Source organism: Sarcophilus harrisii, chromosome 3, assembly GCF_902635505.1.
Source record: "Sarcophilus harrisii chromosome 3, mSarHar1.11, whole genome shotgun sequence".
In the NCBI taxonomy this organism is placed as follows: Eukaryota; Metazoa; Chordata; class Mammalia; order Dasyuromorphia; family Dasyuridae; genus Sarcophilus; species Sarcophilus harrisii.
Window position 1 is genome coordinate 378,750,805 of NC_045428.1, and position 14,790 is coordinate 378,765,594.

Genomic DNA, 14,790 nt, shown 5'->3' on the forward strand with positions numbered 1-14,790 from the left:
GCAGTCATCCAAATAGATTTTAAAGACATAGTGGCTCTATTAGAGATGCAACAGAGGTTCAATGAAATTTCCTAATTCTTAAGGCAAAGTCAACTAGGATCAAAAATTCTAATTAGCATGTAGAGTTAAATTAAAAGACTAGACTAATATTAACTTAGGTCATTCTGCTATCTTCTGTTACTTGCTTGACTGGGCATGGAGGCTTATAACCCTCATCAACAAAATAAAAAGCTATCTTAGTTAGAGACCATGACAATAGAGAAAGTAGCTGTCTCTAAAAGAGGTTAGCTAGCTTAAGAGGGACAGAAAACAGTTTCTATACCATGATGTGACTAACAGACAACAGCTAAAGAATAATATCAGATATATCTAGTCATACATTTGCCCTAACATGTTCTTCACACAAGTGGGGCAATAATCCCTATATGTGCATGATAGTTGGAATTTTTTTCTTGTCATTGTATTTGCTGTGCTGTTTGCTCAATCTGAGGACACATCAGTTCAAAATAAAACATTTATTCAGAGTCCACATAGATATGCTATGCTAATGGATTTTAGTGGTTGCTGGCCCAACAGATTATCTTGAACCTTGATTAGTATTTCTAGGTATGTATATGTGTGGGTGTGGGTATAGATAGGGCTGGTTATTTAAATTTATTCACATTATTCAAACTATCTGATGTATTATCCTGAAGAGTTATTTTAAAATAATTAAGTTTCTAACCTGCAGTTTCTTTAATTCAACTGTCACTTTTGTCATTTTACTCCTAACAAGCTATTCAAGGTTATACTTAATTCTTATTTTGAACAAATATACTTTGTTTCATGCTAAATGTTTAATAAAAGGATATATAATACATTTGAAGTAACAACAAAAATATCACAACCACCTTTCCTATGAAGAAGTCAAAGTACTTAGGGAGTTGCAAAATTATTCTCAACTAGTTCATAAATATGAAATTCTTCCACTTCTTCTACTATTATGAAAATTATATTAGTTTATTTCATTAGCTTTTGATTCCATGGCTCTATTTTATGTTTACCCCTTCAGTTATATCCCCCTCCACCCTCAGAAAGAAATATATCATTATTCTCAGATCTCTATGAAACTTGCTTTTAAAATAACTTTTTTTAAAGCAATCACTTTTTAAATTTAAAAAAATGCTGATTCCCCAGAATTAGCTAAACAATTGATATAACATTCTAAGGATGAAACACTCTAATTGCTCAACTATTAGCTCTTTAAAAAGCTGATGATAAAGAGAAATTACTGCAGGGCTTTAAATTGAATTAGATTTCCCTTAAGTAAAATAAAGAGAATATCTTCCTTCAAATGTTTTAATGGATAACTCCCTTTGATGATAATTATAACTCTCCTAAAATCAAGAGGAAATTATATAATTGCCATTATGTAAAGAACAAGGTAATATTTATTTTTCAAGCAATTAAATATTTAAACTAACTTAAAATGAATCATTTAAGAGAGTTTCGGCATTGATTGGCAAAAACAAAAAAGTCTTTTATATTTGACACTATGGTAATAATGACAGTAGTTCACATTTCCATTGCACTTGAATATCTTATAAAAATTATTTTTATTCATCCACAATATTTTATCTTGATGAGGTTCTGGGTCACTAGATGGGAGAGCCAGAGAGAAAGCCTGAAGTACTGATACTGGTACAAGCAGGGAAGGACACTAATAGTGATCAGCTCTGTCTTTACAAGTCTCATCCCTGTGGAAGCCTTGTGTAACCCCATCTTATTGTATCCAATAGGAAAGCCAAGTTTGTCAAACCCCAGAGGTTAAATTTACCTGATAAATCTGTCCATGGCCTATGCCATCTTTGCTGAGTCCTTTTGGGTCAGCCTGCCAAGGCATTCTGCCTTGTAACTTCTTTTTCCTCACCCTTCCCTATGCTGTCCTTCTCATAGCCAAGTAATTCATTTAGGGTGCTAAACTCCCCTATGGATTTAGCTTGTCAGTCCATGGAGTACTCCCATCTCATGATATATTTCCTTTCTCCTGGTTAATTGCCAGTTCCACTAGGGAATCTGTCTTTTCCATTGTTAATTGTTAAAATTATTTTCCTGTCTAATTATATGCTCTCCCAAATCTGTTTCATATTTTTGGTGTCTATTGTATCTCTTCATTTTGTCTTTTACCCTTTCTCATAAATAAACCTACTTTTTGCCAAAGAGAATGGACACTGTGAATTCATCAGAGGACTGAACCTCGACATTTGGTGCCAAACATCAACATTTGGTGCCAACTGGTCTCCTAAATCTCATCATTTGGTACCTGGACATCAATCCCATCATTTAGTACCAAACCTCAAACACATCAATCTGATCCTAACTACAAACTTATGAGGTAGATGCCATTATCCAGTCCATTTTATAGATGAGGAAATAGACTTAAAGAGATTGAGTGAATTGTCTAAAGTCAAACATTCAATGTATAAATTAAGTGGGTTTTGAAGCCAAGTTTGGCTGAGTTTAAAGCTAGCATTTGATCTATTATACTGTCTTACCACTGTAGAAATATTTTTTGGTAGAAAGATTTTATGATGTTATTATGCCATTTGACTTTAAAAATGGACTTCACATCTAAGAAACTGAAAAACATTTTATCAGTGGTTTCCTTTGGAAGTAAAGAAGAAAGTTCTAAGTTTTAATAGGAATTATTAAATAGCTATCCAATTTCCCCCCTTTTATTTTTTTCACAGGTAAAATAGGTATGTAATCTAAAGGAACTTGAAAAAAAAAGTATGTTGTAAGTTAGTAAAGAATTCCCCAATTGGATTAAAACTGGAACAGTTACTTGTTTTTGTTTCAAGTATTTCTAAAATCAACATCTAAAATGTTAATGAAATAATACAGCATATGTTTAAAAATTGTTTAAGTACATTTGTAACAACTTACTGTGATTTAAAACTCACATATGACAAATTTTTTCCACTAAAATGGAAAACATAAACTGCCCGTTTGATTAAAAACTGCAGGGAAAATTGGAAAGCAGTCTGGCCAGAAATTAGACCAAAAATTTATATCATATTTCATAAGACATTGTAAATAGATATTTAACTTTAGTATTAAAATGCATACTATAAAATATATAAGGAAAGGAATCCATCATGTACTTCTCATAGCTTTGAGTAAAAGATATATTCTTTACCAAACAAGAGATAGAGGTAATTACAAAAGATAAAACATACATTCATTACATGAATACAAAAATCTTCCAGGTGGACAAAAGTAATGCATGTAGGATAAAAAGGAAAGCAAATGAATGGGAAAAATATTTGCATTAAATTTCTTTTATGTGGACTTGATATTCAGGATAAACAATTGACCCTAAATAAGTAGTCAAAGCATATGAACAAATAATTCACAAAAGAAAAATTCCAATGTATTAACAATCACACAAAAGAATGCTTCAAATCTAGAAATAATAAGAGAAGTGCAAATCCAAACAATCCTGAGATTGCACCTTAAACTTCAAAATTGATAAAGATGATAAAAATTAGCAAGTCAATTTTGGAAGGGGTTGTGGGATGAAAAGCTGTTGGAATCTTTACAAAGTGTTAAGACATTGGAGTTGATAGAGACAATAGTTATCTGGTTTGGCATGGTTCAATGTGATTGATTTTATCTTAGAAAGAGATATTTTGGGCCAGAACTTGAAACAAGGTACTAAGTGGAACTGATAGAACAATGCTTGTGTTCACACTTTTAGAGAGCTCATAAGTATAGATACTTATGTATCTCAATGGAGATCACATGTTTGGGAGATTTCAGAGAGCACTCTGGGAGCAGAATCCCTCTCCCTCCAGAAGGCAGAGTTAACCTTTGGGAGATCTCATATATAGGGAGCTCTTGGAGCTTGAGTTAGTTTTTTCTTGTGGGACTTAGGAGACAGAGCACTCTGGAAGAAAGCCTACAAGCCCTATCTTCGAGGCAAGAGAGATTTATTGCATCTTCTACCTTGGTGCTGGCTGGAGGCTGAAGAAAGCAGAGGCAGAAGCCAAGGACAAAGCTCAAGCAGAGAGATAGGCCTCAACTAACCAGGCTAATTTAGAAGGAGAAATAAACGTTTGCGTTTTTACCAGCTGGCTGAATTTTGGAGTAATTATTGATTGTAACTGAAACTAAGGCTGCCTCCAGAAAACCTTCACAAAAAGCAACTAATATTCTTGTTGGTAGAGCTGTGAATCAGTAAAACCACTTTGGAAAGTAATTTTGAATTACATAGTAACAAAAATATCCACAGACTTAGAGATTCCAACACTTCACTAGATCCCAAGAAAGTAATTGATAAGATGAAAGTACAAAATATTTGTGTGAAAGGCAAAGAACTGGAAACAAAGTAGATACCAATTGAATGGGGAATAGTTCAATAAATTGCACATGAATATAATGGAATATTGCTGTATTCTAACAAATCATGGATATGACAAATACAAAGAAGCACAGACAAATTTCTATGAATTACTGGTGTATGAAAAGTTGAAACAACACAATATACACAATATCTTTAACAATGTAGGTGGAAACCACCACATATTTTTTAAAAAATCTATGCAACAAAATTATAAAGATGAAGTATGGCTTGAAACAACATTTAGATGCCGAAGTGGTTACAATGCCAACTCTGTAGTCAGAAAGACCTGAGTTCAGATCCAACCTCAGACACTCATTAGCTGTATGGCCCTGGGCAAAGGAGGTAAGCCTATTTCTCTCAGTTTCCTCATCTGTAAAACAAGCTAGAGAGAGAAATGGCAAACTACTCCAGTATCTGTGTCCAAAAAACAAACAAATAACCCAGATAGAGTCATGAAGAGTCAGTCACAACTGAACAAGTGACTCTAAATTCAAAGATAGAATACTCCAAATCCTTCTCTTTGTGAAGCAAGGAGTTCTGCACATCATACATGTTTCTGGACCTTTTCCCTCTTTAAAAATGCCATATTTGAGATAACTCTGGAAGGGGAAAGGGAAGAATAGTAGAGGAAAATTTGAAAATGTAAATAAAAAGTATTTATATGTTATCTATCACAGTGGAAACAATATTAAAAAAAACTATCATTGTTATTAGAGAAGGAAATAGAAAGAGATGACATTAAAGTACAAGAATATTTCGTATTACACAACTTTTGTTTTACAGGACCAATATAGATCATTCAAAAAGTTATATTGCAGGACCATAAAAGAAATATATCCTCTTAAAAATATAAATAGGCCACTTGAAAACACAGCATCTATTGTATTAACTTCTGGCCCTTCCCCATAGAATATGTAGAAAATTGTAAATTCTCATACTCTGCCACCTTAAAAACATCTTCTGAATAATAAAATTGTAACAAGTACTGGCAAAAAACCAAAACAAAACCAAACAATTCCAGAAAGGCTTAAAATGGAAAATAAGAAGACAAAGTGGAATATTAATAAGTTTCCAAGGTGAAACCAATCTCCCGTTTCCTTCACTTTTTTCCTTTTACCCACTATTTGAAAATAAGAATGAGGTCACTCTAGATAAAAGCAGAATTATACATTGACTGCAAGATTATCTGATTTTCAATACTAAACCATTAGCCATCCAAACCAAGAGCTGATTCTTTATCAACTTCTATTGTTTCAAAACAGTGAATCAAACAGAAAAAGCCAAACCCCCATTTTATTCAGCACTGGGCTCTCGCGCTTAAAATCCGCCACCTTGCCCTTAACCCAATTTCCCTTTGAAAAAAAGTGCAGTTCAGAATGCGGTTTGGTATACTGTATCTCACTCTAGATTTTGTTCATCTCAGACACACACAGAGTCACGCATACAATGCCTACTTCCTTTATATAGCTCTGTGTGTATGTGTGTGTGTGTTCCCGTCCGAGAGTACGAGAAGCGGAATCAAATTAGGTTAAACACCTTCCTCACCTTCTCTTTGAACACTACAAATTGGGTGAGTTTCTCCAAGGCAGAGACTGTTTTGAGTAACACGGAGCATTAAAAGCTTGAAAATACAACCTTTCCTCATATTAAGGCATATTAAGTTTATTTTTGCATGCGTGTTGATGCCTCCAAAAGGTATGAAGGGGTTGACAGCCACGAGTTCCCACTTAGAGGGTGGGAGAGCAAACCATTTCCCCGTTCGAATACAATCGGAGAGGAAGCATTGCCGCTTGCCACCTACCTGGAGACCCAGTGGTTCGGCTTCCCAAATGTCAGAGCGGTTAGTGTTCTCCTTCAGTTCTAAAAACAAGTCACCTTTATGACTAAAACAAGTCCCCCGCCAACCTTTCCTCCTAAGCCCATTTCAAGTCTTTCTGGTTGTTTTCAAAGAGCAGAGGGAGAGAGTGCAAACTGCCTGAGCTCCTCCCCCCTCTCCTGCTGGTTGGCAAACCTGGTGGTAGCTGCAGCCACTCACGTCTCGGCCTTGGGGAACTGGGGGTAGGGATGGGGGTGGGGGTGGATTTTTACGTCCGGAGGCCGAGATGATCGCGGCAGGAGGCGGGTTGAAAAGGAACTATCCTGGCCCATGGTTACTAACGCAGGCCTTTAATAGAGGATTGGGGGAGGAGGACACAAGGGGAATGTCTAGAACTGCTTCTAGTACTCCTCCTTCTTCCAGTTCTAGTCCTCCTCCTCCACAACTCCCTCCCTCTCCGGACCCATCTGACCTTGAGAGCTGCAGAAGAGGCAGTGAGCCGGGAAGGAAAGCGAAAAGGAAAATGTATTACCTAAACCGAGGCTGAGGTGGGAGAAGGGTGATGCAGATGTTTCTGCCTTTCCCTGGAGGAACGGAAGAGGCGGAGGAGAAAAAGAGGAGGACGAGGACGAGGACGAGGAGGAAGAGGAGGAGGAGGAGAGTTAAATAGAAGGAAGAGGCCGGGAGATGCAAGCAGAATATGCAGGGTTTATGCTAGAGCCAGGACTGGCATTTGGAGGGAGACCTTGAAACCTTTAACTGCCTGGACTAAGGAGGTGGGCAGAGGGAGGGGAAAAGGGAGACTCGGACTGAAAAAAAAATCAAACGAAGAGCAAATGCGTCTGTGCTCCCCAGCCTGGGTCCTCTATGAATGGTGACAGCAGCATCCGCCGCAGATGGCCGCCCACTCATTTCCTTTGAGGCAGTCTTGGGGAAACTAGTGAACTTTGCAAATAATCACTCTCCCGGTGGGAGCAACACGTTCCGCAGCTGCCCCCCAGCCTGCAAACGACATTTTTGACTCATACGTGGGGAGCTACGATTCAGAGGAAGAAGTGCTGGCAAAAGAGATCTCTGGAGCCCCCTAATCCTCTGATGTCATTCTCTCTTAGAAAAATCTACAAGGAAAAACTTGGAAAAAAAAAAAAACTTTTTCTTCTTTTCTTCCTATCTCTTTGGGGAATTAAGTGTTTGACAGTTGGGTTGGCAGCACTGGGTACACAGAAGAGATGAAACTGACAAAACAATCTGAAAATATCAATAGCTTGCATTTACACAGCGCTTATCCCATTTGATTCTTAAAATAAACCTGTGTGGTAGGTACTATTATTATACCCATTTTACAAATACGGAGGCTGAGGCCAAAAGAGGTAAAGAGATTTACACAGCTAGTAAGGATCAGAGGAGAGAAATTTGAATTCGGGACTTCCTGACTCCCAGGTCCAGCCATCTATCCATTGCGCCACCTAGCTGCAGTAATTGCTCTTGTTTTTATATTTAAACGAGCATTAAAAATGGACTGGATACTTTGTTGGGCCGATTAGTGCCTTTGGGGAGTTCACCTGCCATATACAGAGCTTTGCAAATCTGAAATCGCTATAAAAATATTATCTGATGTTGTTATTGATGGTGATAGTAGTTGCAGCAGCAATGTAACCTAGGAGAAAGACTTAGAATTGCAGATTATGATCTGGACACTTCCTGTCATTTCATTTTGGGCACTTGGTTTCTTCATCTATGAAAGGAGATTAGATTAGGTGAACTCTAAATTCATAAAATATCATACTAAGTCTTAGGAAACGAAGGGGACTACAAACCACACTACCAACATTTTAATGCAGTTGCTTTTGTAATGCCAAAGAAACTGAGCAAGACAGAGATTAGAGATCAATTCAATAATTTATTAAATGGAGAGAAATACTGGCATTCATGTTGATCCCAGGGCTAGACGAGACTATCATCTCAAAGAGTCTAGCCCCCAGTATTGGGGCAGCGAGCCTTTTATGGAATAACAAGAACAATGACAGAATGGAGGGACCTAGGTGGGGATAACCTGATAGAGATAGGTTACTGATAGTCTAATGACATTAAGGAATGTCTATAAAACCTTTATCTCAACCATTAAGAGGGGACACTCATAACCTAAGGCAGAATTATGAAATAGGACAATTGGAGGAACTGGTCACCCCATTAAAAGGGAACTTTGGCATAACACTTTCAAGTTTAAGGGGCAAGTAGGTGGTGCAGTAGATAGAGCACTGGTCATGGTCAGGAAGATCTGAGTTCAAATCTACATTCAACCTCATTCTAGCTGTCTAAACCTGGGCAAGTCACTTAACCCAGTTTGCCTCAGTTTCCTCATCTGTAAAATGAGTTGGAGAAGTAGCTTTACCAGGAAACTCACAAGGAGTCATATAACTCAACAGCAACAAAAAAATCAAATTTAAATGTCAATCAAGCTAAAACATACATACTTTTTCCTTAGACTTATATAATTTTATCCCCTGGTGTTAGAAGTTCTTCCATGGAGGCATAGCATCACTTCATCTCTAATTTCAAAACAGCACAGTGCCTGGCACATAGTAGGTGCTTAATAAGTGTTTATTGACTGATTTGTGAGAGGTTAAGTGCCAATAGTCACAAAGGTGAACTTTTTCTCTATCTATTATGCTACTTAGTCTTCCTGAGATACTGTAGTACCTGGTTCATATTGCATAAAGTTTGGAGCCATCACCTTGATCTGTCATGCTTTTATTCCCAAGAAACTAAGTACTATACAAGTTAATGCTATAAGGAACTTTAGAGATTGTGTAATTCAACTTTCCCTTTTCCCCAAACCACTGAGAACCAAAGTGAAGTCAGGAAAAGTGAAACTGAATAATAGAGCTGGAATTTCTATGAGTTCCCTCTTTTTTTCCCCCCAGGCAATTGGGATAAAGTGACTTACCCAGGGTCATATAGGTAGTTAATTGTCAAGTGTCTGAGGCCAGATTTGAACCCAGGTCCTTCTGACTTCAAGGCTGGTATCTACTGCACCATGTAGCTGCCCCTGTTCTTATCTCAATATTTCTCTTAACTCACACTTTCTTTTCTGTTGCTTCTCTTGTCTCAGATGAAAATATACTTTTTTTTGGCCAAAATTAATTTTTTTGTCTATGCAGTTGAGTCCATCCCCTACCACTTCTTCCATAATTTTGTTGCATAAATCATCTCATTTTTTTTCTTGAATCTTCCATCTCTATCTCACCACTTATTTCTTTCCTTCCAAAGTATAAGAAAGTACAAAAATGACTACACAACAGCTTATCCTTATTCACCGAGTAAAGAGTGTCTATGACAGTCAAATTGGGCAAGCTAGGTGGCACAGTATAAAGAGGGCTGAGCCTGGATTCAGGAAAACTTCTCTGCCTGAATTCAAATTTGGTCTCATATACTTCCTAGCTGTGTGATCTGGGCAAGTCACTTATCCCTGTTTGCTCAGGTTATAAAATGAGTTGGAGAAGGAAATGACAAACCACTCCAGTATCTTTGCCAATAAAACTGCAAATAGGGTCACAGAGAATCAGACATGACTAAAAAATGACTGAAAGTCTAAGATAACCTACCCTCCATGTAATCTTATACGACTTTAAGAGGGGTATAGAAAACAGATTTAAGGAGGGGACAATTCCATTGTATTCTACTCTAGTTACAAACTATGTAGATCATCTGGGAACTGGGGGAGGGGCAAATTTTAGGAAGGATATTGAGAAGTTAGAAAGTGTACTGAATAGGCAATCAAGGGTGGTAAAAGACCATAAGTTCATACTAGGACCATTTGAAGGAATCAGAATGATTATGGAAAAAATGGGGAAAAGAGAAGACTGAAGGGGCACTTTCACAGCTCTCTTTAAGTATGTGAGGGCTGTCATGTAAAAGAGAGATTAGATTTGTTCTGTTTGTTTGGTCATGTATACTTATTGTGTATCTAATTTATATTTTAATATATTTTACATCTACTGGACATCCTGACATCTGTGGGAGGGGGTGGGGGGTAAGAGGTGAAAAATTGGAACAAGAGGTTTGGCAATTGTTAATGCTGTAAAGTTACTCATACATATAACCTGTAAATAAAAGGCTATTAAATAAAAAAATAAAATTAAAAAAAAAAGATTTGTTCTGTTTGACCTGGGGGGAAGAAATATGAATATATGGAAGCTAGAAAAAAATTAAGCTTTATATAAAGAAAGCCCCCTAAGAATTAGAGTTATCCATCACTGTAGTGGGTCCCCTCACTGAAGACCTTTAGATTGGATGGCTACTAGTTAGGCAGATTGTTAAAGGGAATTGTTCTTCTGATATGCGAATTGGAATAGATAGCTTCTAAGATCCTTTCCAAGTTTGAGATTCTGTGATTCTATGAAATTTCCATTAGCTATGCAATGTTTTTAAGCTGCCATTCCATTTCTCATCTTCCCTTTTTTGTCAAACTTCCCAAAAGAGTAGTCGGCATTTGCTGTTTCTATTTTCTCAACTTTTTGATCCGCATTTATGACTCAATTGGGAACTTTGGAAGTGAAAACTTATATCAATACAGATCAGCAATTGTTTTGTAACTTACAATTTTCTAAAGTTGCTTAGTCCTTCTAGTCTTATCACCTTACTGAAAACTCTTACAAAGGCTATGCCATCAACAGCAAATACAATAACTTTTTCCTTAACTATGCTCAAAAAGTTATCAAACTGTGAATACCCTTTGATCCAGCAGTGTTACCACTGGGATTATATCCCAAAGAGATTATAAAGAAGGGAAAGGGACCTGTATGTGCATGAATGTTTGTGGCAGCCCTGTTTGTAGTGGCTAAAAACTGGAAACTGAATGGATGTCCATCAGTTGGAGAATGGCTGAATAAATTGTGGTATATGAATATTATGGAATATTACTGTTCTGTAAGAAATGACCAACAGGATGATTTCAGAAAGGCCTGGAGAGACTTACACGAACTGATGCTGAGTGAAATGAGCAGGACCAGGAGATCATTATATACTTCAACAACAATACTATATGATGACCAGTTCTGATGGACCAGGCCATCCTCAGCAACGAGATCAACCAAATCATTTCTAATGGAGCAGTAATGAACTGAACTAGCTATGCCCAGAAAAAGAACTCTGGGAGATGACTAAAAACCATTACATTGAATTCCCAATCCCTATATTTATGCACACCAGCATTTTTGATTTCCTTCACAAGCTAATTGTACAATATTTCAGAGTCTGATTCTTTTTGTACAGCAAAATAACGTTTTGGTCATGTATACTTATTGTGTATCTAATTTATATTTTAATATATTTAACATCTACTGGTCATCCTGCCATCTAGGGGAGGGGGTGGGGGGGTAAGAGGTGAAAAATTGGAACAAGAGGTTTGGCAATTGTTAATGCTGTAAAGTTACCCATGCATATATCCTGTAAATAAAAGGCTATTAAAAAAAAAAAACAACTAAAAAAAAAAAAAAACTTTTTCCTTAGTCCTCTTCTTTCTTGACAGTGAGATTCAACTACTTAGACATATACCCAAGGAAGTCAACAACAAAAAGAAATTCCATATGTAGATAAAACACATTTTTAGCAGTACTTTTTGTAATAGTTAAAACAAACAAACAAACAAAAAACAAATGGAAATGAAAAATCAATCTTCATTGACTAGGGAATGACTTAAAAAAATTATGGAAGGTGCATATAATGGAATATTATTGTCTTATAAGAAAAGATAAAAATGAGGAGTCCAAAGAAGTATAGGATGAATTACATGAACTAAAATAAAGAAGTAATCAGAACCAGGAAGATAATATATACGATAACTACAATAGTGTGATGGAAAGAACAACACTATTGAAACCTATGTAATGCAAAATTATACCACAACTCCAGTAGATACTGCCTGATCTTTGGAAACCTCAGGCACTGATCTGAAAGCTAATGTTTCCTCTGCAGTAATAACCATTGATGACCACTCTTTCAGGTAACTCTTTTTCAGCTGTGGAAGTTAACTGGCTTTCAGCCATGCTCTTATTTAATTAATGCCTGCCTCCAACTTCAAGGATAAATGGGAAATAGAGTCATCACTCTCTTACAATCATTACAACCTATACTCAAGTTGCATGGCAAAAATGGGATTCTTGTTATTGGGAATTCCTGCTACATTCTTCTTCATTCCAGTTAAAATACATGTAAATTTCCCCCACTCCCCCAGGTGCATGTGTATGGTCTATAGGTGCAAATTTTCCCACATTGTCAAATTCCATGAAATATATATTTTAAGCAAAGTATGGACTTAACATAATATAGTGGTAAAAAGTAGATTACATGCCTCAGTAGATATATAACAGCATATATAGATATATACTAAACCGTATCACAGATTAGTGTTCTATACAAAATATATTTTACTTGTGATATCATCTATGTACTTTATTGTACAGATACAACCTGCCCCAAATGGAGCACATGGCCTTGTGCCAATATGGTTATATGAGTTACATGAGTAGCATTGTTATCCATCATTTAAATAGTATTATATGTCATCTTTGCCACTGGCCAGAGTCCAGATACTTCTGCACTGTTTAGCTCCTTATTCTCTGTGAGTGAATAGGTACCCTTAGACATGGTGGCCTATAATACCAAATTTGGGGCTTTGGGTGACCAAGGCTGATTGTTGTCATCTCCAACTCTTGTGGGATCAATTTTGTAGGTGGTCTCTATTCTCTAGGGACTTTTTGTGCAACTGGAGTATAAGCTATACCTCTTCCCTTTGAGCTGTACAGAGGTCTCTCTCTGCCAGAGTAATCTTGGCATCTCAGTTACTAACAGGCTACCAAGATACATTTTCTTTTCATTAGTTTTCTCTAATCTGATCCTCCTCAAATGAAAATATTTTTTCCTTTCTAAGATTAGAGACTTTATTATTCATTTTTGTAACATATCTTACACATTATTAGTTTCTCAATAAACATGTTGAATTTAATATAATATGTTTAAATTTTTCTTAGGTTGCAGGGACTTGGGACACAATTGTCATAATATTTATTAAAACTATGTAAGGGAGAATTTAAGTTTTTGGAAATAGAAAGGCCAAGTGCCAAAAGAAAAAGTAGATACATTTCTGGATGAATTCCTGACCAAAATTCTTCTAGTAATTTCCCTTTTCTGAGGAATGTGATTAGTTTCTAGTTAAAGTAAATGAACCAGACATGGAACTTTTCTTCTCCTGGTTTCCTGTATCATAGAACTTCTGTTCTACTAGGTTCAACTAAAAACAGCCATTTCTGCCACTTACCTTGGTACACAAGTGGTGTTTTTAATGAATCAGTTGATTGTCAAGCTTTATGAATTCTTGGTTGAAAACAATTATAAACTCCCATGCCGTGATGTGTCCAGTGCTAACCTGAAGATCTGGGTCCTTTAGAGCTCTCATAGAACAAAGCCAACTTTCGAATCTGAGAACAAAAAGTCTAGGAAATACACTCTCTGTGGCTTAAGGGAGAACTTAAAATCAGTGACTGTTTGGTAAACTTCCCCAGTCCAATTTAGGGTGGGGAGATAATAAGGTTCTCTGCTGGGAAGTCCAAAGGTTATCCTCTTTAGCAAGCACATTACCAATGAGTCATTTCCTCTGATTCTTAAACATTCTCCTAAAACATTCCTGTTTACTTTAGTGTTTTATGGGCTTTCTTTAGTTTTCTAAAATATCCTTCATTCTCTTTTCAGCCCTATTCCTGATTTTCTGTATCTTAAAACCATGCCTTCAGCCTTGCTCCAATTCTAACTTCACCTTTCAGCTTCCTTTACTGTCTTGATTTCTCAAATTAAAATGTAAATGTTTTGAGGCTAGGAGGGACTGTTTGTATCCCCTGTGCTCACACATACAAGTATATAGTAAGTGTTTAATAACTTTATGTTTCCTTTGTCCTTCTTTCCAGTTATTGTTCTATAAGAATACATATGCATACATGTGTGTGTATGCATGTATGTGTATTAGAGGTAAGTAGCACAGTGAATAGAATGCTAGATGTGGACTCAAGAAAAACTGAGTTCAAATCTGGCCTCAGATACTTTTTAGCAAGTCACAACTCAGTTTGCTTCAGTATTCCTTGCCTGTAAAATGAGCTGGAAAAGAAAATGTTAATCACTATTATCTTTGCCAAGAAAATCCCCAAAAGGGGTCAAGAAGAGTGGGACACAATTGAAAATGACTAAATAAATATATGTATGTGTGTATATATACTCACATACATATATATGTACATATATATATATATATATATATATAAATGCATGTTTCTATGTATAAATATAGTTACATATATAGTTTTTATACCACACTTGTCTCTGGATAACCAACCCCCCCCCCTTTTTTTTTTATCAAAGAAGAACAGTTAAGCAAAAAAAAAAAGGAATAATAATAATCATTGCAGTTGCCACATCTGATAATGTATGAAACATTCTATCCCTCTAATTCCTTGCCTTTCTCCCTAGAGGGAAAGTATGTTTCACTGCCTGATCTTCAAGACCAATATTGGTTATTACAGTTACTCATAGTTTGACTTCT

At 36.3% G+C, this 14,790-nt stretch overlaps 1 protein-coding gene across 6 annotated transcripts in view; it reads right to left on the reverse strand.

The window, feature by feature from the left end:
- INPP1 (inositol polyphosphate-1-phosphatase) overlaps positions 1-13,769 on the reverse strand; it is a 54,077-nt gene extending 40,308 nt beyond the window's left edge. For 2 of the 6 annotated variants that reach the window (XM_023499338.2, XM_023499337.2), the window contains exon 1: positions 13,519-13,769. The gene's annotated coding sequence lies outside the window, so the exon portion shown is untranslated. Of the gene's footprint in view, positions 1-6,185; positions 6,616-6,732; positions 6,784-13,518 lie in introns of those variants that run through there. The other 4 variants (XM_023499342.2, XM_003764061.4, XM_031960306.1 and 1 more) reach the window with 3 other exon arrangements.
- Positions 13,770-14,790: the final 1,021 nt, after the last annotated feature.